Here is a 23,833-nt window from a genome sequence, read left to right as displayed (position 1 = left end):
ATGGCACCCCAGACTTGGTCCAGTTCACTCCTGTGTGATCTCAAAGCATCTTTCTTGTCATTCTTGACCCATTTTAAAAATTGTGCAAATAGTTGCTTAAGGTCTGTTTTTCCTCTTGCCATGTGACTTTCATGAAGTCACGGTCCTTGTCTGTTTCACTCACCATCATAGTCTTACCTCAGTATCTGACACAAGGTAGGCGCTTGATATATTTTGAAAGAATAAATGGATGGAAAAATAAATGAATAAGAAAAGCCAAGACAAAATGATCTCAGTAATCTCCCTAGTTGCTTAAAGAGCAGCTGTAGAAAGGCCTACCTAGTAAAGCTGCCATAAATAGCCAAAGATTTTTTGTCTCAAGAATCCATGTCACCATCCTCATGGGACTGTTGAACTCTAGGAGGGAGCTTCTAGGAGGTAGGAATTAATGCCTCCAAATCATAGTATACTATAGCATCGCACAACCACCTGAAGAATTGGACTCCTAAAAATTATATAACATGAATGTTTTCTGCCACAAAGCAAGATAAATTTACAAATATCTCATCAAACTATAAGATAAAAGGATCTTGAAATTTTCCTAATAAGCAAGTGATAATGAAGGAAAATTTATTAACCATTCAGGATGTACAAAATGTCACTGATATATTCTTTAGTGTGCAGTTACTATTGGATTTTAATAAACATTTAAAATAAAATATGAGAATATTCTTAAATGTGCCCTGGCTTTGTTCTTACACTTCTGAACTCGCCACCCACAACCCCTAGGATCTTATGCTCCTAAATAATTTATTCTTCAAATCATGAAGGTCTCCATAAATTTAAGCCTAAGGGTTGAAAGGAAACTATAGCATTTCTCCTAAGAAACTAAGATAAAGAGTCAGGAGGTAATACTGTGAAGAGAGGTCACCAAACCAGATACCACTTAGGCAACATGAATGATTTATTTCAAATTGGATATACTGAGGTACTTTACTTACAATAAAATTCACAATTTTTAGTGTGTAGTCTGATGAATTTTTAAAGGTGTCTAGAGTTACGGATAGTCAAGATCTAGAACAATTCTCTCACCCTCAAGAAGCTCTCTCATACCCATTTGAGTCAATTCTCTCAGGCCAAACTCAGCCCCAGGTAACTGTTTTCTTTCTTTCTATTGGTATAGCTTTGCCTTTTATAGACATTCACATAACTGGGATCATGTGGTATGCAGTCTTATTTTGTCTAGTTTTTTCTTAGTTTATAATGACTATTAAGGGATATATATGTTGTTAGATGTATAAGTTGTTGCTTTTTTTATTGCTGAAGAGTACATCACAGTACGGATATACAACAATCTCTCTATCCATTTACCTATTAATGGTTATTTTGGTTATTTCATTAATGGTTGTTTTCAATAGAGGTTAAACTAATTTACATTTCCACCAATAGTATATTAGTTTTTTATGATAATGAATAAAGTTTCAAGGAACATCTAAGTAAAGTCTTTCTACGGACCTGTATTTTTACTTCTCTTGGGCAAATACATAGACATGGGATTGTTGGATCATATAACAAATATATATGTTTAGCATTATTAAAAAGAACTGCCAAATTCTCTCTCAAGATTATTGTACCAATAACAGTATCACAAGCACCATAAGCAATTATTGTACCATAAATAAGCACTAGCAATGTAGGAGAGTTCTAGTTGCTCCAAATCGTAGTTAACACTTGGTATTGTCAGTCTGTTAAAATTTTAGCCCTCGTGGTGAGTGCATAATAGTGTCTCATCATAGATTTACAATGTCTTTCTGCAATGACTAATGATGTTGAACATCTTTTAATGTGGTTATTGGACTTTCATAAAAAGTCTTTGGAGGAAATTTCTGTTACAGTTTTTCCATTTTAATACACTTGTTTTCCATTTCATTAATGAACTGTAAAAGATCTCTATATATTTTAGAGATAGTTCTTCATCAGATGTAGGCTATCAAGCATTTTATCCCTATCTATGGCTTGAATTTCACCACTTTATTATATTTTTTTCTTAGGCCTGCGGTGCCTGATTGTCAGCTGGACTATAAGTGTGTTAACATTTTTATTCATTAAAAAAAACAAAATAGGAATACTTTTATGTCTCCTGTGACTTCTGTTGAATCTTTGAAGTGATACAAATCTCATCTTATCAAAATTAATGACTTACGGTCATTCATATTATTACTGTGAATGAGGGTTGACCACGAATTATCTACTGCATAAGTGGTGCTTATTTGGGACTTATAGGACAGCAAAGTCTGGGACTATAATCAACTGAGGCCCTGACCACCTTGTACAGTAGGAATTTGGAACACTCAGCAAAGTTAGTTTGTAAAATGAATATTGCAAGTATTGGTTTCAGGTTGCTATTATCGCTTAAGCAGGTTCTTAAAACACGTACCAGTGTTAATAAAAGATAATCTATACTTTACATTCTGTAACAAAATGTAAAGTGTATTTTCTTTTCTCTTTTATTTATTTTTTTTTTTGAGGGTGAGAGAGGGAAAGGGGTTTTAATTATTATTTTCCATGAGTCATCTGCTCCTGGGAACATGAAACTGACATTAAAATGAATATTGGTGCCAGGGGCAGTGGCTTATGCCTGTAATCCCAGCACTTTGGGAGGCCAAGGCAGGAAGATCACAAGGTCAAAAGATCAAAAACATACCGGCCAACGTGGTAAAACACCACCTCTACTAAAATTACAAAAATTAGCTGGCATGGTGGCTCACCCCTGTAGTACCAGCTACTTGGGAGGCTGAGGCAGGAGAATCACTTGAACCTGAGAGGCAGAGGTTGCAGTGAGCTGAGATCGTGCCACTGCACTCCAGCCTGGTGATAGACTCCATTTCAAAAAAAAAAAAAAAAAAGAATATTGGTACTTTAAGTTACATGTACTTTGTTTTTCTTTAATTTTATTTTATTGTATCTTTGGGGGCACAAGTGTGCAATATACATGAGTATATTGCATACTGGCGGCAACTGGGCTTCTAGTGTAACCATTACTCAAATAGCGAACATTGTGTACCATAGCTTTTTCGGCTCTCCCTATTCTCATTAGAATCTCCAATGTCTATTTCCAACTTTATGTTCATATGTACAAACTGTTTAGCTCCCACTTATACGTGACAACTTGGAGTACCTGATTTTCTGTTTCTGAGTTAGTTTACTTAGGATAATGGGCTCCAGCTGCATCCACGTTGCTGCAAATGATATTCATTCATTTTTTATGGTTGCATAATATTCCATAAGATACATATACCACCTTGTCTTTTTTTTTTTTTTTTTGAGATGGAGTCTTGCTTTGTCTCCCAGGCTGGAGTGCAGTGGTACAAGCTGGGCTCACTGCAACCTCCACCTCTCAGGTTCAAGTGATTCTCCTGTCTCAGCCTCCCAAGTATCTGGGATTATAGGTACGCACCATCACACCCAGCTAATTTTTGTATTTTTAGTAGAGACAGGGTTTCACCATGTTGGGCAGGCTGGTCTCAAACTCCTGACCTCAAGTGATCCACCTGTCTTGGCCTCCCAAAGTGCTAGGATTACAGGCATGAGCCACCACACCCAGCCTCCATCTTTTCTTTATCGACTCAACTCTCGATAAACACTTACGTTGGTTATATGACTTTACTATTGTGAGTAGTGCTGGGATGAACATGCAAGTGCAGGTGTCTGTTTGATACAATGATTTCTTTTCCTTTGTGTAGACACCTACTAGTAGGATTGCCAGATAGTTTAGTTCATGGAGAAATCTCCATACTATTTTCAATAGAGGTTAAACTAATTTTCATTTCCACCAATAGATATCAATGTTCTCTTTTCTTCACATCCTCACCAACATCTGCTGTTTTTTGACTTTTTAATAATAGATATCCTGACTGGTGTAAGATATCTTATTGTGGAAATAATTTGCATTTCTTTTCATGATTAGTGATGTTTGGCATTTATTCAATATGTTTGTTGGCTGCTTGCGTGTCTTGAGAAATATCTGTTCATATCCTTTGCCCAATTTTTAATGGGGTTGTTGGCTTTTGCTTGTAAATTTAAGTTTCTCACAGATTCTGGATACTAGACCTTTGTCAGACGCATACTTTGCAAATATTTTCTCCCTTTCTGTTTATTCTGTTGATGGTTTCTTTTGCTGTGCAGAGCTTTGAAATTTAATTAAGTTCCATTTGTATATTTTTGTTTTGTTGTATTTGTTTTTGGGGTCTTCATCATAAATTCTTTGCTGGGGCCAATGTCCAGAAGAGTTTTTCCCAGGTTTATTTCTATTATTTTTATAGTTTCAGGTCATACATGTAAGTCTTTAATCCATCTTAATTTTTTATATAGTAAGAGATAGGAGTCCAGTTTCATTCTTTTTCATATGGCTAGCCAATTTTCCCAGCACCATTTATTGAATAGGGCATCCTTTTTCCCTATTCTTATTTTGTCCTTTTTCCATATTTTATTTTGTAAACGATGGGTACAAGATCGGTTGATAGTAGGTGTGTGGCTTTATTTCCAGGTTCTTCATTTCTTGGTTCTCTATTCCATTCCATGGACATATGTGTCAATTTTTGTACCAGTACCATGATATTTTAGTTACTATAAGCTTGTAGCATAATTTGAAGTCAGGCAATGTGATGCTTTCAGATTTGTTCTTATTGCTTAGGATTGTTTTCTCTATTAGGCTCTTTTTTGGTTCCATATGAACTGTACAATTATTTTTTTCTAATTCTGTAAAAAAAAAAAAAAAAGAAGATGATGTTGGTAATTTGATAGGGATTACAGTGAGTCTGTAGATTGCTTTGGACATTATGGCAATTTTAACAATATTAATTCTTCCAATCCATGAATATGGGATGTTTTTCCATTGTTTTCATGCCATCTACGATTTCTTTCATTAGCATTTTGTAATTTTCTTTGTAGAGATCTTTTACCTCCTTGGTTAAATGTATTCTTAGGTTTTTATATTTTTTTTGTGGCTGTTGTAAATGGGACTGAGTTCTTAATCTGGTTCTCAGCTTGAATGTTGATGTATAGAAATGTTACTGAGTTTTATATGTTGATTTTGTATCCTTGCTCAAGCTGCTTATCAAATTTAGGAATCTTCAGAAGTCTTTAGCATTTTTGACCTATACAATCTCATCAGCAAACAGAGATCCTTTGACTACCTCTTTTTCAATTTGGATGCCTTTTATTTCTTCTTTTGACTGATTGCTCTGGCTAGGATTTCCAGTATCATGTTGAAGAACAATGGTCAAACAGGACATCCTTGTCTCATCTGAGTTCTTAGGGATAATGATTTTGACTTTTCCCCATCAATAATGATGCTGGCTATGGGCTTGTCAATTATGGTGTTCATTACTCTGAACTATGTTCCTTTGAGGCCTAGCTTGTTGAGGGCTTTTTTTTTTTAATTATAAAGAGATGTTGGATTTTACTGAATGTCTTCTGAATGTACTGAGATGATCATAGGATTTTTGTTTCTAGTTCTGTTTATGCAGTGAATTATGTTTATTAATTTGCATATGTTGAACCATCCTTGCAAGCCTGGAGTAAAATCTACTTGATTGTGATCTTTTTGATGTGCTGTTGCATTCAGTTTACTAGTATTCTGTTGAGAATACTAGTAAATTTCTGCAGCTATGTTTATCAAGGATATTGGCCTTAGCTTTTTGTTGTTGTGTCCTTGCCTGATTTTGGATGTAAGCTGAAACTGGTTTCATAGAATGAGTTAGGAAGGAACCCATCCTTCTGGATTTCTGAATGGTTTTAAGTAAAATTGGTATCAGCTTTTCTTTGTATGTCTAGTAAAATTCATCTGTGAATTCATCTAGTCCTGGGCTTTTGCTGTTGTTATTTTTTATTACTGATTTGACTTTATTAATCATTATTGGTTTGTTCAGGATTTCAGCTTCTTCCTGGTTCAATCTTGGGAGGTTGTTATGCTTCCAGGAATTTACCTATTTCCTCTAGGTTTTCTCATTTGTGTGGTTGGAGATGTTCATAGTAGTCTCTAATGATCTTTTGCATTTCTGTGGTATCAGTTGTAATGTCACATTTATCATTTCTGATTGTACTTATTTGGAACCATTTCTCTTTTTTTTTCTTGGTTAAACTTGCTTGTGGTCTGTCAGTTTTGCATATCCTTTCAAATAAGAAACTTTTTGTTTCATTGATACTTTGTAGTTTTTTGTCTCAATCTCATTATTCTCTGATCTTTATCTCTTTTCTTCTGCTAGCTTTGGACTTGATTTGTTATTTTTCCAGTTTCTTGAGGATCAACATTGGGTTGTCAATTTGAGATCTTTCAGTGTTTCTGATGTGGCCATTTAATGCTGTAAACTTTCCTCTTAGCACTGCTTTGGCTAAATTCCAGAGACTTTGGTATGCTGTATTGCTATTTTTATTTGTATCAAATTTTTTTTTTCCTTAATTTTGTTGTTTACCCAAAGGCCATTCAGGAGCAAACTGTTTAGTTTCCATGTACTTTGGTTGTTTTGAGATTTCTTTCTGGTATTGATTTCCAATTTTATTCCACTGTTGTCCAAGAAGATACTTGCTATAATTTCAATTTTTTTGAATTTATTGAGGCTTGCTTTGTTTCCAAGCATTCTGTAGTTGCAGAATTCTGTAGTTACTGGATGAAATGTTCTATAAATATCTATTAGGTCCATTTAGACTGTAGTCCAGTTTAACCCCAGAGGTTTTTGTTGATTTTCTGCCTCAATGATCTGTCTAGTGATGTAAGTGAAGAGTTGAAGTGCCCCACTATTATTTTATTGCTATCATCTGTTTTCTAGTAGTATTTGTTTTATGAATCTGGGTGCTCCGATGTTGGGTATATATACAACAGTCTAATTTTCTTGTTGTATTGACCTTTAATTATTACATAATGCCACTCTTTGCTTTTTATTTAAATCATTTTTAGTTTTAAGTCAGTCTTACCTGATATAAAGATGGCTATTCCTGCTCATTTTTGTTTTCCATTTGTGTGAAATATCCTTTTCTACTCCTTTGAGTATATAGCTGTCTTTAGCCAGTAGGTGAGTTTCTTGTAGGAAGTAGATGATTGAGTCTTTTTAATCCCAATTGCCACTCTGTATCTTTTAAGTGGAGCATTTAGGCCATTTACATTCAAGGTTAATATGGATATGTAAGATTTTGTTCCTATTACACTGTTGTTAGCTAGTTGCCTTAGAATTTCAATTGTGTAATTGCTTTATAGGATCCATGAACTTTGTACTTGTGTGTCATCTTATGATGATGAATATTATTATAATATTCTTATGATATTCTTATGTCATAATATTAAAATATTATAAGATAAGATCATACCATAAGATAATATTCTTATGATATTCTTACATAATATTCTTACGATATTCTTATGTAATATTCTTACAATATTCTTATGTCCTCTCATTTCCATGCTTAAAACTCCTTTGAGCATTTCTTATAGGACAGGTCTAGTGGTGATGAATTCCCTTAGTGTTTGTCTGGGAAAGGTAATTTCGTACCTATCATTTTTTTCTTCTTTAAAGAGGTTAAAAATAGGCCTCTAATCTCTTCTGGTAATAAAGCAGAAAACATGGGCGTATCAATAACAACTATAATGATATTCACTATTATTTCTGCCCCATACTCAGGTGAGGAAGAAAGCAGTGTTTTTAAAAATTGAAATCATGCTGCCAAAATGGCACAATGAACAGTCAAAAGAATTTCTTGAAATATTAAGTCTATATCAGTACATATCGCTGCTCATAAAATCAGCCATATCATTTTGCAATGTCTGAGCTTCTGGTCTAGCCAAAATGGCTTATAGATAAAGCTCCTATAATGCTGAAGTTCCCTCATATTCCTCTACTAATACACTGACATCTCTAACATCCCAAACAGAAAACAATTCTTGAAAGAGTCTTGGATGATCAGTTCTTCTTGATCAGCAGATCAATTAGATTTTTGGCACTTAATAAACTTTTTGAGGGTGGCAAGGCCAGAAGTTCTTTTTTCTCATGGCCTTGGGCGAGGCTCTACAATTTTGATTCACAGCCATCGTCTTGCTGAGAACAGGATGATGTACCTATAAAAGTCTTGTGGACCTGTGAATTTCCTCCTACTCTCAGGAAACATGAATGAAGATAGTTAGATGCATTCACACCCATTTTCTTCAGCCAACCAGGCATTTCATCTGTGTTTTCTTCAGAATATATTCCCAGAGGTCTTTACAAACCTTCAACATTAGGTCCAGTGTTTTTTCATCCATTTCCTGGATTTTGATTTTTCCTTTCCAATAGATATATATTTTTTTCTTGACTTGTTGTGCTGGTCAAGGGCTCCAGAAAACTACTGAATTGTTATGGTAAGAGTTGACACTTTTCTTATTCTCAAATTGAGAGAGAAATCATTCAATCTGTAACTATTATGTTATAGACTAGACACTCTTTACCACACCTTAGCACTGGGGCTGCATTAACCCTAAAGACTCCTCAGGACATATCTTAAGAAAGCTTAAAAGCCAACCTTGTAAACACCAAACTGATCCACAAGTAACTTACTAGCATGCCAGAAAAAAATCTTAACACTCAATAGTTTTTCATTTAGGGCTGAAGTGCTGTCTCTTATACCTTCATTTATCTGATAAACACCTATCATTGGATAGATTATTTAAGATATGAGTTATTATTTGTTCTTCTTATATTTCCTATCCCACCTCATTTTGCATTTCAAGTCAATCATCAAGACCTCTTTCGATATTTCTGGAAAGTTTCTTTCCTGGGAAAAAAGTGTAAGATATGTAAAGTCAGTTGTTCACGTCTTTTGTAAAAGCCTAAATCCATTGAAGAGTGAGTGTGTGGACAGAGATGGAGAAAACCAACAGAAAGGGAGAAAGAAATGCTTTCCCCAGACTGGAAAGTGAGACAAGAATATAGATCCCAGGAGCAGCACACCCCTCCTGCTGCTCCCTGGTGGAGATGGTAAGACTTCAGAGGGGAAAGTGTCCTGTGGTCTCTCTAAGGAGACTGGTTCAGGATCCTAGATTCTCAGCTTTACAAGGCTCCATGTACCCTTGACCTGGCCTGGAAATTACAGGTTGTGGGCCCATCAGGGAGTCAGGTGAGCTAGGACAATAAGGAAATCAAGAATGAGCCTGATGGACCAAGATTAGAGGATTCACCCTAATCCAAATGCACCAAGTCTCCTAGATTCCTACACATCCTTAGGAAGAGGTAGAAACTAGATGAATGAATAAATTTCCACTCTGCCAGCTTTGGTACAGAGGGAAATTCAGTAGAAGAGTTGGACTGAAGTTGCTTTAGGGAAAAAACATATTTAATTCTATGGTTCTCAGACATCTTTGTGAGACCTGTGACCTCTACTAGTTATGTAGGTAATGAAAATCTATAAATGAGCAAGTTGAGTTTGGGCAAATTAAACTAAAAATCAATCTTTACATAGTAGCACTTTTCTAGATATCCACTAGCCTTATTCAGGCAGAATATTTTTGTATAAATGTATGCTTACACAATTGGCCCAATGTGAAAACTTAGAGTGACAGCAAACATCGTGGGACCCATCCACTGTGGACAATATTCCTGAGCAATATCTTTGAAATTTTATGAGAAATAAGGATTTATTGTAAGGAACTGTGCCTGCACATCCAGATATCACATTCCTCCAGAGATGCCTTCGAATGTCCTCTGCCTTGTACAAGGCAGGTAGGGTGGAGTTCCCATCCTCCTTCTTGGGTAAGCATTAGGATATCTTCTGTGCTGCGCTGGATAAATGCTTATGATACATTATTTAAAGCCTGTTTCTTCTGGGAGTTTTCCGTGTCCCCTCAGTACTTCTACTCCAGCATCTGGCCTAGCTGGGCCACACTGGACAAAATGGCACTCACCCTTGCTTCTCTGGGAATATTAGTCTTCTTTTGTTCACAGTGTTGTTAAATTCAATCAAGCCAAAAAAGAAGATGGGTTGCCTCAAGGAATCCACAGGCAGTGAGCTGCATGACAGAAGAAAAGGAATGCAGCTAGGACCTAACACAGTCCAGAGTTGTACTCCTACACCCTTATGACCATCTCTGCTTTTTGCTTCTCTCTGTATGTCTCAGTTTCTTCTCTTCCCTTCAGATCAACTTTCTGTACCTGATAGAATACATGAACCACTGGCATCCAAATGTTTTAACTACCAGAGACCCTGCTTTGTTGCTCTTTCTGATCTTAACACCAAAAATCCTAAGGAAATAATTTGGACCAACTTGGGTCACGTGTCCACCACTAGATCAATAAACTGGGCATGGAAGAATGCAACCAGCTAAGAAGATGACAACTCTTATGATAATTATGCAGATAAAATGGTAGAATAGTGGGTGGCTGGGGAAGAGAGGACCAGTAGTCAGGAGAAATGAACCCCATGAATGCTGGGCACATAAGGCAATTATTGTTGCCTACCCAGAGCTTCTGTAATAACAACACGTTTTACACATGTTAAGACAATAATAAATTCATCCAGTTCATCAGGTACCAATAGCATGAAATATTTGCAAACACACACACACACACACACACACACACACAAACACACACACACACACAGAGAGAGAGAGAGAGAGAGAGAGAAGATAGCAAATTGCATCAAGTTAATAAACCTTTAGTCACTTCCTTAAGACTAATGAGGCCAGAGACCAACATTGGTGAGGAATCTTCTCAGAAGACATGTGCCTCAGTTTCCATATCTGCCATATTAAGGAAACTGGAACAAGTCACCTCAAAAGTCCCTTCAGTTCTAATCCTCTATCTCATTCAGAAAGTCTCACTTGTGCGGAATTATATCAGACCCAGATTGCAATTTTCATTTCAAAATGGAGACACTCCTAAATCTAACATTTGGGACATTTAATAGAGGAGTGGTACATTTTTGAGATCTTCCTTCATCGAGGAATCACCTAATGAAAAGGTAAAAACCTTTTTCTAATTAAATAGCTCTTATGCAAATTCATTTGCATATGACTTGGCTTCGTTAATAAAAACGAATTAAATTACCTCTGCTGGGGCTGAAGTGCTTCATTGCAAAAAGAGCACCAGCGGACAAAACGAAATAAAGTATGATTTCCAGCGCTTCATCAATGTGAAGTAGACATCAAGAAGAGAGCAGAAAGGACTATCAAGACAAACTGGGCAAAGGAGGGGTGGCATAAGGTCAAGTATTGGGAAGAGAAGTACCAAGTCCACTTCCTGAAAGTCAAAAAGTGGTCCAGAAGCTGACCATTGCTCATGAACTAACCTTGCTCATCATCCTACTCTTGTTCATACCAGTTGCCCTGATGTTGGGAGTACATTCGGTAATTCTGGTTTTGTTCCAAAATTATTTTTCTAAATGACAGTAATAGAAATCACTGGAATAACCAGAGCCATTTGAACTAACCTCAAGTTTAAATATCCAAGTTTAAATTTAGGCACCTGGTCATTCTTTAGGAGTTAATGTGATTTAGCCTTAAGAACACTGGTGAACATTAAATAAGCTTGTGCTATGTGCTGGACACAGTGCTATGTACTTTAGTGAAAGTCACTAACTCTTCTCAACAATCCAATGAGGTATATATTATTACAATAATCACAAAAGCAGTCCAGTGTGGAGGTAAGAGCACAGCCCTGGAGGCAGACCTCCTGGCCTGAGACCCTGGTTCTACTACTTTCCAGCTCATGACACTAGGCCAGTTGGTTAGCTTTTTTTTTGTCCCTTAGTTTTCCTTTTGGTAAAATGAAGATGGATGCAATTACACATAATTCAGGTGTTGTTGGGAGAATCAGTAAGTTGATAAAGAGCTTGAAACATAGCCTGACACACAGTAAAAAGCCCAATAAATGTGAACCATCGTTAGTGGCTCCCTATTATACTTGAGGCACAAGAAAGGCTAAGGAATCCGTCCAAGGTCACTCACTTAGTAAATAACAGAGCAGGAGTGAAATTAACTGCTACATACACAGCTTCCTCCCTTGTTCAAGGAAAATTGATGTTGCACAAAAGCTATGTTTGTTGTTACTGCTGTTGATCAGTAAGTGCAAGACTAGAGATGTATTTGGTTTCATAAGTGCTTCAATACTGTATCTGCAGACCAACTTTTCTGCATTAATGATTATTATAGCTAGGGATGCTTTCCAAGGGGCCTGGGATCACCATCAAATTTGAGGTTCAAATTATAGAGAAATGTTTCTTTAAGAAACTAGATATTGGGCATAGATATCTGCTGTTCTTAACAGATTACCAAAGAACAGCTTTTCCAATGTTCAGTTTATGTCAGAGTAGATAAATTCAAAATGGCTTTGAGATGCCATTAAACTAAAAAAAGAAAAGAAAAAGAAGATGCTCAGCTCAGAGAAAACTGTGGTAAAATAAATGTTCCATCGAGTGCATGATTGATGTCGGCACAAATTATAAGACAGAAAAAAAAAAAGAGCAAAGTTAGTGCTTTCTCTACTTCAGAAGGAAAACAAGGGGAAATTGATGCAGCAATAGGAGAAAAGCAAATTTGCTGGAGGACAGGGAAGAGTTGGATTAGTCCTGGTTTTGCTGAATCTTAACCGAAGCAAATAAACAACAATCATCCCTCAAATTATATTTTCCTCCCAGGGAATTTTTCCTCTGTATCTCTATTTTCTGGCAAGTGAAAAACAAGAAGCAAGAATCTGAGATGCCCTCTAGGGGATAACTTTCTTTTTTTCTTTTTTAAAGAATATATGGAAGGCAACTGCTTTGCAACACAACACTTCTGGCCAGAAATTCAGACTGAATTTGTATGGCTGCAGCTCACCTTCCAAAGCCATCCATGTGACTAATTTGTTACTGTCTCCCCCTTTGCATTATACTCCATGTCATGCCTCATTAGGCAGCTCAAGCCACTGTTACTCATTGTGCAAGTCAGCACAGCAGGCTGGACACCTTCATAAGTGTCACCTGGTCTACCTTACATTCATTCTCAACTTAGGACTTTAAATTGGAATTCAGAGGTCACCCCTTTCCTAAAGCACCTCCTGATGGACCCTATCTAGTCTCCAATCCATATCATAAATAGAGAGGCACATTCCCTCCATAACCTTATCCATCTCCTACACACTGAAAGTGACAGCTGAACTGCTCGACAAGGAGGCAGGTATCACATGACTCTCATTTTTACAATTAAAAATTTGATCCCATACTTCTTCCTGGTTTAGGCTTGGGAGGGTGCAAGTGTCCAGGAATTTATCCATTTCTTCCAGGTTTACTGGTTTATGTGCATAGAGTTGTTTGTAGTAATCTCTGATGGTAGTTTGTATTTCTGTGGAATTTGTGGTGATACCCCCTTTATCTTTTTTTATTGCATCTATTTGATTATTCTCTTTTCTTTTTTATTAATCTGGCTAGTGGTCTATTTTGTGGATCTTTTCAAAAAAAAAACAGCTCCTGGATTTATTAATTTTTGAAAGGTTTTTTGTGTCTCTATCTCCTTCAGTTCTGCTCTGATCTTAGTTATTTCTTGTCTTCTGCTAGCTTTGGGTTTTTTTTTTTTTTTAATCTTGCTTCTCTAGTTCTTTCAATTTTGATGATAGGGTGTCAATTTTAGATCTTTCCTTGCTTCTCCTGTGGGCATTTATTGCTATAAATTTCCCTCTACACACTGCTTTAAATGTGTCCCAGAGATTCTGGCATGTTGCGTCTTTGTTCTTGTTGATTTCAAAAAACATCTTTATTTTTGCCTTCATTTCATTGTTTATCCAGTCAACATTCAAGAGCCAGTTGTTCATTTTCCATGAAGTTGTGCAGTTCTGAGTTAGTTTCTTAATCTAACTTCTTATTTGATTATACTGTGGTCTGAGAGACTGTTTGTTATGATTTCCATTCTTTTGCATTTGCTGAGGAGTGATTTACTTTCAAGTATGTGGTCAATTTTAGAGTAGGTGTGATGTGGTGCTGAGAAGAATGTATATTCTGTGGATTTGGGGTGGAGAGTTCTGTAAATGTCTATTAGGTTTGCTGTGGTCCAGGTCTGAGTTCAAGTCCTGGATATCCTTGTTAATTTTCTGTCTCATTGATCTAATATTGACAGTGGAGTGTTAAAGTCTCCCACTATTATTGTGTAGGAGTCTAAGTCTCTTTGTGGGTCATTAAGAACTTGCTTTATGTATCTGGGTGCTCCTGTATTGGATGCGTATATATTTAGTAGTTATAAGTTCTTTGAGAAATCACCAAACTGCTTTACATAATGACTGAATGAATTTACACTCCCACCAGCAGTGTATAAACAAGTCCCTTTTCTTCACAACCTCACCAGCATCTGTCATTTTTTGACTTTTTAATAATAGAATGGCTATTACTAAAATGATAACTATTATTAAAGTCCAAAAATTATAGATGCTATAATTTTACAGAAGAATATAAATTGCTCTACTCTAAAGACACATGCACACAAATGTTCATTGCAGCACTATTCACAATAGCAAAGACATGGAATTAACCTATACGCTCATCAAAGACACGCTGGATAAAGAAAATGTGGTACATACATACCATAGAATACTATGCAGCCATAAAATCAACAAGATCATGTCTTTTGCATGAACATGGAGGGAGCAGGAAGCCATTATCCTTAAGAAATTAACACAAGAACAGAAAACCAAATACTGCATGTTCTCAAATGTAATCAAATGGGAGCTTACAAATCGGAGCTAAATGATGAGAACCCATGGACACAAAGAAGGGAACAGACACTGGGGCCTACTTGAGGATGAAGGGTGGGAGGAGGGAGAGGAGCAGAGAAAATAACTATTTGGTACTAGGCTTAGTACCAGGGTGATGAAATAATCTGTACAACAAACCCCTATGACATGAGTTTACTTATATAACAACCCTGCAGGTATACTCCTGAATCTAAAGTAAAAATTAAAAAACAAAAAGATGAAATAAATAAATAGCCATTCTGACTTAGAAGGTATCTCATTGTGGTTTTGATTTGCATTTATATGGTTAGTGATGTTGAGCAATTTTTCATATGCTTGTTGGTCATGTGTATGTCGTCTTCTGAAAAGTAACTGTTCATGTCTTTTGCCCATTTTTTAATGGGGTTGGTTGTTTTTGCTTGTAAATTTGCGTTAAGTTTCTTATAAATTCTGGATATTAGACCTTTGTTGGATGCTTAGTTTGCAAATATTTTTTCCCATTCTGTAAGTTGTCTGTTTACTCTGCTGATAGTTTATTTTGCTGTGCAGAAGCTCCTTAGTTTAATTAAGCCCCATTTGTCAATGTTTTCTTTTATTGCAATTGGTTTTGAAGTCTTCATCATGATATCTTTGCATGGCCCTATGTTCAGAACGGTATTTCCTAAGTTATCTTCCAGGCTTTTACGTTTTACATTTTAGTCTTTAGTTTTAGGTTTTACATTTAAGTCTTTAATTCATTTTGACTTGATTTTTGTATATGGTGTAAGGAAGGGGTCCGGTTTTAATATTCTGCATACTTAGCTAGCTAGTTCTCCCAGCACCCCTTATTGAATAAGGAGTACTTTCCCCATTGCTTATTTTTTGACAATTTTGTTGAAAATCAGATAGTTGTAGGTGTGCAATATTATTTCTGGGCTCTCTATTCTAATCCATTGGTTTATATGCCTGTTTTTGTGTAAGTACCATGTTGTTTTGGTTACTGTAGCCCTGTAGTATAGTTTTAAGTTCAGTAATGTGATGCCTCCAGCTTTGTTCTTTTTGCTTAGGATTACCTTGGCTATTTGAGCTCTTTTCCTGGTTTCATGTAATTTTTGGAATTTTTTTTCTAACTCTGTGAAGATTTCTGTGGTAGTTTAATAGGAATAGCATTTAAATCTAAAAGTTGCTTTGGGCAGTATGGGCATTTTAACTAACACTGATTCTTCTACCCATGGGCATGGAATGTTTTACCATTTATTTTTGTCATCTCTGATTTTTTTGAGCAGCATTTTGTAATTATCAGTGCAGAAGTATTTCACTTCCTTGGTTAGCTGCATTCCCTAGGTATTTATTCTTTTTTGTGGCTGCTGTGAATGAGATCACATTCTTGATTTGTCTCTCAGCCTGGATGTTGCCCGTGTATAGAAATGCTACTAAGTTTTGTACACTGATTTGTTCCTGAAACTTTGCTAAAGTTGTTTATCAGATCTAGGAGTTTTTAGGCAGAGACTATGGGGTTTCCTGTGCATAGAATCATATCATCTGCAAACAAATAGCTTGACTTCATCTCTTCCTATTTGGATGCCTTTCATTTCTTTCTCTTGCCTGATTGCTCTGGCTGGGACTGCCAGTAGTATGCTAAATAAGAGTGGTAAGAGAGGGCATCCTTGTATTGTTCTGGTTCTCAAGGGGTTCTCTAGCTTTTGTCCATTCAATATGATGTCAGCTGCGGATTTTTGACAAATGGCTCTTATTACTTTGAGGTATGTTCCTTCAGTGCCTACCTAGTTGCAGATTTTAACATGAAGTGGTGTTGAATTTTATCAAAACTCCCTTCTGCATCTATTGAGATGATCATGTGGTCCTCAAGTTCTATTTATGTGGTGAATCACATTTATCAATTTGCATACATTGAACCAACCTTGCATCCCAGGCATATAACCTACTTAATCATGGTGGATTAGCTTTTAGATATGCTGCTGGGTTCATTTTGCTGGTATTTTGCTTTGGTAGGATTTTTGCATCTGTGTTAGTCAAGGATATCGGCCTGAAGTTTTCTTTTTTGCTGTGTCTCTGCCAGGTTTTGCTATCAGGATAATGCTGGCATCATGGAATGAATTAGGGAGGATTCTCTTTTTCTGAATTTTATGAAATTGTTTCATTATAAATGGTACCACCTCTTCTATACACACTAAGATGATCTTCCTATAGTCATTATCTAAATGTTGACTACTGAAGTCTATCTGAGCCACTATTTTCACCGCTTCTTGTTGCTACAAGATGTCCTTGTTGGAAACCAGACCTGTGCATCTAGTACTTGCCCACTGCTGCGAAGATGCTTTGCAGTGGTAGACATTCCAGACAGGCTGTTGTGGTTCTTTGAAAGAGGAGAAATCCCTGCCTCACAGCTAAACATAGTCAAGACTTCCAAGGTTGTAGCTTTTACTGTTCAGTTTTGTCAATACCCACGGAAAGAATCAACCAGTCCAAGAATGACTAAGCCAAGACAATCATCCGACACCCAGCGGTGGAAACTACAAAGTTATCTGGCAAAAGTGATGAATAGAGGGAGGAATAAGGCATTAGGGCCAAATGATGCAGCCTACCATAGCACCAGAAGTTACTATCACATCATTATCAAGTGTGACCATGTAGAAGAGGGATCTCTAAATATCCGTAAGAAATACCTTGTGTTTGGTCAGTTCATTGGCTTTAGATGCTAAAACTAAAATATTCATAACCTTTTCCATTTTTACATTTTACTTATTTCTTAAAATAATTTGAAGTCATCCCTAGGAAAATAATCTCACAATAAAAACTAAAACACAAACCAAGGAACAATAGCAGGTAAGAAAATAATTTGCTTTAGAAATCTGAAGCTATGGATGGTCCTATAATTGAGCTCCAAATTAGCCCTGGGTTTCCTGGCAGCCAAGGCACAAAGGGAAACCCAATGGCTTACATATTTCTCATTGTCTACAGTGCCTCATAAAAGAACAAATTCCACTTCACTGAGACAGGAATATTTTTCTACCACTAAGAGCTGAGAATGCTAATGTGATAATAATTTGGTCCATTAAAAATAAGTATTTTGGCTGGGCGTGGTGGCTCACGCCTGTAATTCCAACACTTTGGGAGGCCGAGGCAGGTGGATCATGAGGTCAAGAGATTGAGACCATCCTGGTCAACATGGTGAAACCCCGTCTCTACTAAAATGCAAAAAAAAAAAAAAATTAGCTGGGCATGGTGGCACGTGCCTGTAATCCCAGCTACTCAGGAGACTGAGGCAGGAGAATTGCCTGAACCCAGGAGGCAGAGGTTGTGGTGAACTGAGATTGCGCCATTGCACTCTAGCCTGGGTAACAAGAGTGAAACTCCATCTGAAAAAAATAAATAAAAAGAAAAGAAAAGAAAAATACTTTATTTTTCTGAGACTAAGTCTCGCTCTGTCACCCAGGCTGTAGTGCAATGGTACAATCTCAGCTCACTGCAACCTGCACCTCCCAAGTTCAAGAGATTGTCCTGCCTCAGCCTCCTGAGTAGCTGGAATTACACGTGATCAACCCGACACCTGGCTAATATTTTGTATTTTCAGTAGATATCTGGTTTCACCATGTTGGCTAGGCTGGTCTCAAACTTCTAGCCTCAAGTGATCTGCCTGCCCTCCCAAAGTGCTGGGATAAGAGGTGTGAGCCAACAAGACAGGCTGTAAATATTTTAGAATTTTTAAATGCAAATAGAGCATGAGGTTTTAGGCAGGGTGACCATATAATTTGTCACCTAAACCAGGACACTTTTGAGTAAAATCAGGTACAATTAATAATAATGTTGGGACAATGATGTTAGTTAGAACTATTTCAGGAAAACTGGAATAATATGCTCAGCCAGCTCTTGGACATGTGATAATGTTGGGTCCAATTGGGCTCCACACAACATGATATTTCCTTTCCAGAGACATTCTCAAAGTTAGCTGCAAACTCCAGAAGCACTGCTGTACTTCCCAGTAAAATCTGTTAGACATTTACCTCAGAAGACAGAGAAGTTTTATTAGGTCTCAAATAGTCATCTTAAGAATACAGAAGTTTCCACCAGTTAGAATGGCAATCATTAAAAAGTCAGGCAACTGATGCTGAAGAAGATATAGAGCAGGCATCCCCAAACTACGGCCCACGGGCCGCATGCGGCCCCCTGAAGCCATTTATCTGGCCCCCCGCCACACTTCAGGAAGGAACACCTGTTTCATTGGTGGTCAGTGAGAGGAGCACAGTATGTGGTGGCCCTCCAACTGTCTGGGGGACAGTGAACTGGCCCCCTGTGTAAAAAGTTTGGGGACGCCTGATGTAGAGAAATAGGAACACTTTTACACTGTTGGTGGGAGTGTAAATTAGTTCAACTATTGCAGAAGACAGTGTGGCAATTCCTTAAGGATCTAGAACTAGAAATATCATTCGGCCCAGCAATCCCATTACTGGGTATATACTCAAAGGATTACAAATCATTCTACCATAAAGATACATGCACATGTATATTTCTTGCAGTACTGTTCACAAACAAAGACTTGGAACCAACCCAAATGCCCATCAATGACGGACTGGATAAAGAAAATGTGGTACATATATATATATATATATCTCACATAATATCATGCAGCCATAAAAAAAAAAGGATGAGTTCATGTCCTTTGCAAGGTGAAGCTGGAAACCATCATTCTCAGCAAAGTGACACAAGAACAGAAAACAAAACACATGTTCTCACTCATAAGTGGTAGTTGAACAATGAGAATGCCTGGACACAGGGAAGGAAACATTACACACCAGGGCCTGTCAGGGGGTCTGGGGCTAAAGGAGGGATAAACTTAGGAGAAATACCTAACGTAGATGATGGGTTGATGGGTACAGCATATCTCCATGGCACCTGTATACCTGTGTAACAAACCTGCACATTCTGCACATGTATCCCAGAACTTAAAGTATAATAAAAAACAGTAAGTTTCATTAAAAAGTATATAGAAATGTATCCAGCATGAAGACCAGTTCAGGTGACTCCAGATTCCTAATCAGGAGCCCATAAATATCCCTCTCTGTTTTGACTTCAAGCAAAAAATGGCTGGGCCTTTCCCAAGTGCCATTTCCTCTTGAAGAGATTTGGACATACTTTTCTCCAGGTTTAAAGCTCAACATTAGGGCAATTGTCTTTAGTTTCTCAATGTGAATGTCCTGCAGATACACTGCTTCTGAAAGTCACGTTGCCACCCACTCTGGTAAAGGAGAGACTGCCTTAAGATTTAGGAATTACACTTAAAATCCAAGCTGATCCTTCTGCCCCATGACCGCTGTAATGCATGAAGTATTTATATGCCCCCAAATTCAAATGTTGAAATCCAAACCCTCAATGTGATGGTATTGGGATAGGGGCATTTGGAAGGTAATTAGATCATGGAGATAAAGCCCTCATGATTTTGACTAGTGCCCTAACAGAAAGGACCCCAGAGAGCTCTCTTACCCTCTTTCCAACATGTGAGGATCCAAGGAGTCCTCATTCAACAACCCAGAAGAGGCCCCTCAGCAGGACGTGAGTATGCTGGCGTCATAATTCAACTTCCAGTCTCCAGAACTGTAAGAAAAAAAGTTCTGTTGTTTTCAGGTCACCCAGTCTATGGTACTTTGTTACAGCAGCCCATGTTGACTAGGACAACAGTATTCCAATCCCCTTAGATAAATTAAATTGCAATTAGTTAAGTTACATAAATACTGCATTAATAACAGATCACATTTAGTGAACACTTACTATGTTTTTTACGGCTGCATAGTATTACACGGTGTATATATGCCATTATTCATTATTGTTTTTTATTATACGAGCAGAGTGCTGATACTTTATTTCTATTTTGTCATTTAAACCTCACAATAAGCCTAGGAGGTATTGTTATCCCACTTTACAGATGAAGAAATTGGATCAGAGACACTAAGAAACTTGATTATTGCTGTATGAACAGGAAAAGGCAAGATTAGAATTCAAACATGAGTCTGTCTGACTCCAGAGCTTAAACTCTTAACCACTACATTTCTTCCCAAGCCACTTTTTGTCTCTTCTCCAGCAGGAAGTAGCATAGAAAAAAAAAATGTTCACAAGAAAAGGCTCATAAAGGGGAAAGTAAAACATCCTACATGACCATTTTCCTCTGTCTTACTAAGAGAAGGATCCCAGAAAAGGGTTTCCCAAAAGCCAACCCAAGAGGTGGCTTCAGCATCAGCATCACCTCCACCACACTGGATCTCTGGTGACCCTAATCCAGGCCAAATTCTCTCTTTCCTTCCAACAAAAAGAGCACATTCTAAGGGTGAGTGTAGGACCTATCTTTAGAAATATTTATTGTTTATGAGTTGGACTAAAGAAATGCTATGGAAAGCTAATGCAGTTAGAGAGTTAAATTACAGAAATGCTAAAAAGGTCAAATTAATGGGAAGAAGTTTTCTAAGATAATTGCATAATGACACTCTACATAAAACTAGAGAAACGTGAAGATAAAAGGTGTGATAGGCTGAGTGGCTAACTTCAGAAAATGATTATCATCTCCTCTTTTAATTATTAAAGATTTCAGAGTTTGCTTTTTATTTCTGAAGCACAGAATTTCAAGAGTTTAAAGTCTGCAGTCTCAAAAGACTACAAACCTTTCTTGATCCCATTTATCCCAAAAAGATGACCCCAGAGGATGAACTCCGTAAATCGGTTCCAATCTGAAGAGACCTTGGAGATCAAGTCTGATGTATTCACTGCCATAAGAAATTAATCTAAAATGGTAACAAGACTATAGATTCTGCCCAACTGTTGACACAGATGTTTCAGGAGCTTCTCCAGGTGCAAACTTTAAAATTGTTCTTGAGAAGAAATGAAGAAACGTGCATGGGCATATTCTCATGTTCTTCTGATGCTGTCATTCAAGTTCTGATCTTTCGCAAGGTGCTTCACACTGGGAGCTCACAGATTTTTTTACCCTCAGAATAAGAGTGAATAATGGTAGCAACAAAGTTGTCAGCCTATTCAGTTTTGAGCTGGCTGAGGATGAGATGGAGAGAGACAGGCTTGCTGTGCCAGTCTACATAATTAATTTAAAACTCATAGATCTGTACTCACAATCCTTTCATCCATTCTCCAGGAAAGGCAAACAAAAGGAATAGTAATAAGCGTATATTGAGCTTGCTCCTGGAGAGCACGTGACAGAAATCAAATTTAAGCTAGATTACGGGAGAAGGCGCAGGATAACTTGCTGGCGTAATTGAAACTACAATGAGAGCAGGCACAGAGCTGCCGTAAAGGCCGATTCTTTCAGAACTCTCTAGCTCTTATCCCTGCTTCTCTCCAGAAGTCAGTTGCATTCTCTTCTACTGCACACCAACTCCTTCAACAAGGCTGGAACAAGGGCTGCTAATGGATCATGGCCCAAAAGTTTTCCAGCATCATTAATATGGCAGATTATTTGCAAATATTAATGCAGTAATTCCTTTTGTTCCCATATATGTGACCTTTTGAAATGTGATTTTGCTCCTCCCTCCATTGAGGGATGCAGTATATTCCTCTTTATCTTAAATCTGAGCTGACCCCATGATTTATTTTAATCAAAATATAATAGAAGTTATGTTTTTTTGACATCTAACCTTCCACCTAAGAGGCCTTGAGCTTCCATTTTTGCCATCGTGATGTGCTCCCACTGTGTAACAGGAAGCCCAGGGTAAACTCATGTGGAAAGAGAGGCCCAGACCAATAGCAAGGCCCTAAATATGTCAGTGAGGCCATCCTAGACACTCCAGCTGCACCCAAGCCATCAGCTGACTGCAGCAACATAAGGGAACACGTTTGAGAGCATCACAAGAACCACCATCTAGTGACCAAAGAATCATGAAAATCATGTCATCACTGTTGTAAGTCACTAAGTTATAGTGTGGCTTTTACATAGCACAGATGTAAAAACAGATACAGGTAAGATGCACACCTTCAGACCAATCACTGTGCCCAAAAAGGCAAGATCGTCTTCCAAGATGTCAGATTCTATTGAGCCCAGGTGAGAGTGAGGAACAAGGCAAGGCAACTCCCCCAAAAGAAGGGTGATGCTATTCCTAAAGCAAGGAAGGTAGGTCTGGGAGGACTAATAAGTGCCCACTATCATTCTACAGCATTTTACAATTGGTAAATATTTTGGTTGCATTGTCGCAACACTCCAATGACGTTACATGATCAAATATTGCACGGCTTTTACTAATAAGGAGACTGAGCTGAGAGGTTTCGAGTCTTTCCCAAGGTCACAGAGTCATTATGTGCCAAGCCAGGGCTCAAATCTAACATATCCAAATCTATGTCCAGTGCTTTTCCCCTTAAAGAGAGTCCTGGGATGAAGAGGCAGTTGTTCAGTCCAATAACAGTTACTCTGTAGAAAGAAGACTGACAGCTGATGCAGCCACTTAGCCAATGGGTGATGCACATGGCCAGCATCGTGCTCTCCTACAGCCCCGGGTCCCCATGCTAATGAATAGGATCCATCAGCCTAATGTATTAATAAAAGCTCCATCACCACTGGCCACACTGAGGAATAAGAAAACAGCACTGCCCCAAGGGAACTCCCAGCAGAGTGGGACAGAGGCATCATCACTGCCAACTCCAATGGGAAGGCACATGTCCATCTGAGCACTGGCCAGCACATATTGGAAGAAAGGGTCATTTCAGTAGACACTTTCACATTCTCCCCTTTAGGGAAACTTGGATGTGATTTTTTTTTTTTTTTTTTTTTTTTTTTTTTTTTTTTTGAGATGAAGTTTTCCTCTTGTCACCCAGGCTGCAGTGCAATGGCGCAATCTTGGCTCACTGCAACCTCTGCCTTCCAGGTTCAAACAATTCTCCTGCCTCAGCCTCCCAATTAGTTGGGATTACAGGTGCCCACCATCATGCCCAGCTAAGTTTCTGTATTCTTAGTAGAAACAGGGTTTCGCCATGTTGGCCAGGCTGGTTTCAAACTCCTGACCTCAGGTGATCCGCCCCCCTCACCCTCCCAAAGTGCTGGGATTACAGGGGTGAGCCACCATGCCCAGCCACAGACATGATTTTTTTAAATCAATTTTTCCTCCTGGTATCACCAAAAGTGACGTACTGTTGGTAGGAGGTAC

The 23,833-nt window shown here is 37.8% G+C and overlaps 1 long non-coding RNA gene across 2 annotated transcripts in view; it reads right to left on the bottom strand.

The window, feature by feature from the left end:
* Positions 1-23,833, bottom strand: part of LOC141580731 (uncharacterized) — a 307,631-nt gene that overhangs the window by 129,359 nt on the left and 154,439 nt on the right. For both annotated transcript variants that reach the window (XR_012513023.1, XR_012513024.1), the window contains one exon: positions 20,181-20,291. This is a non-coding gene — a long non-coding RNA (uncharacterized LOC141580731). The remainder of the gene's footprint in view (positions 1-20,180; positions 20,292-23,833) is intronic.

The sequence above is a fragment of the Saimiri boliviensis genome, chromosome 12, assembly GCF_048565385.1.
Source record: "Saimiri boliviensis isolate mSaiBol1 chromosome 12, mSaiBol1.pri, whole genome shotgun sequence".
NCBI classification, from domain to species: Eukaryota; Metazoa; Chordata; class Mammalia; order Primates; family Cebidae; genus Saimiri; species Saimiri boliviensis.
The sequence above is the reverse complement of the archived record's forward strand: the minus strand, read 5'-3'. Positions and strand labels throughout refer to the sequence as shown.